The sequence below is a fragment of the Bison bison genome, unplaced genomic scaffold (assembly GCF_000754665.1).
Source record: "Bison bison bison isolate TAMUID 2011002044 unplaced genomic scaffold, Bison_UMD1.0 scf7180017864181, whole genome shotgun sequence".
Taxonomy (NCBI): Eukaryota; Metazoa; Chordata; class Mammalia; order Artiodactyla; family Bovidae; genus Bison; species Bison bison.
The window spans coordinates 8877279-8878065 of NW_011494753.1; the positions used below are offsets into that span (position 1 = coordinate 8877279).

At 66.6% G+C, this 787-nt stretch overlaps 1 protein-coding gene across 3 annotated transcripts in view; it reads right to left on the reverse strand.

Moving 5' to 3' along the window:
- Positions 1–185, reverse strand: part of CLK3 (CDC-like kinase 3) — a 14394-nt gene extending 14209 nt beyond the window's left edge. Inside the window, exon 1 of one of the 3 annotated variants that reach the window (XM_010843353.1) lies at positions 96–185. The gene's annotated coding sequence lies outside the window, so the exon portion shown is untranslated. Of the gene's footprint in view, positions 1–52 lie in introns of all 3 variants that reach the window. The other 2 variants (XM_010843354.1, XM_010843355.1) reach the window with 2 other exon arrangements.
- Between the last annotated feature and the right edge of the window lie 602 nt (positions 186–787).

Consider the following 787-nt stretch of genomic DNA (forward strand, 5'->3'; position numbering starts at 1 on the left):
CGAACAAAGCGCCCCGGGACCCACACATGGCGCGCCCCCCCCGCCGACTCCCCGCCCGCCACTGCTCCCGTCGCGGGCCCGGGCCCCACACTCACGGTCTCCCAGGCTCAGGCTGCTGCTAGGCCCCACTCCGCGCTCCGAGCGCCTCTTCCGCTTCCGGCTCCGGCCTCCGCCCGTGGCAGCCCCGCCCCTCGCGTGACGCAGCCGTCCTCAGCCCGGGTAGACCTGGCTCAGCCCCCAGGTCGCTCTAACCCCCGACTCGAAGGCTCTGGAGGACCTGTCTTCTCTGTACGGCTCCGTGGGGCAGCAGCAGAACCTGGTTCCTGTAGGGTCGTGGGGAAGTCCTTGACCGCGGTCCGCCCTCCCACCGTGTCGCGTCGCACGTAGTCCCTAAAGACGCGACGGGGACCCGGCCGGCGGCGGACGGCGCCGAGAGCCCAAAGGTGGAGCCCCAACCCCGCCCGTGCCCGTCTGTCCCTTCCTGCGCGCCGGGAGGAGGGCATTGTTTCGCTGTCGCCTCTGTGAAAACCAGGCGGGGCTTGAGCGCAACGCCTGGCTCCGGGGCCCAGGAGGGCGCTAAAGATCACGGAGACTCGAGCAGACGGTCCCAACTACCGGTTATGTGGAAGAAGCAAATGAAACCTTATTCTTTGTGCAGGTTTTTTATTTTTTTTAAGCCATGGCGGCACACCCAAGCCCCAGTGTAGGTGCACAGCAGTTTGAGCTGATACCGGACTGTCTTGTACGCGGGGTCTCTGATAGGACGGGGTCTGGAAGAAAGGGGGGG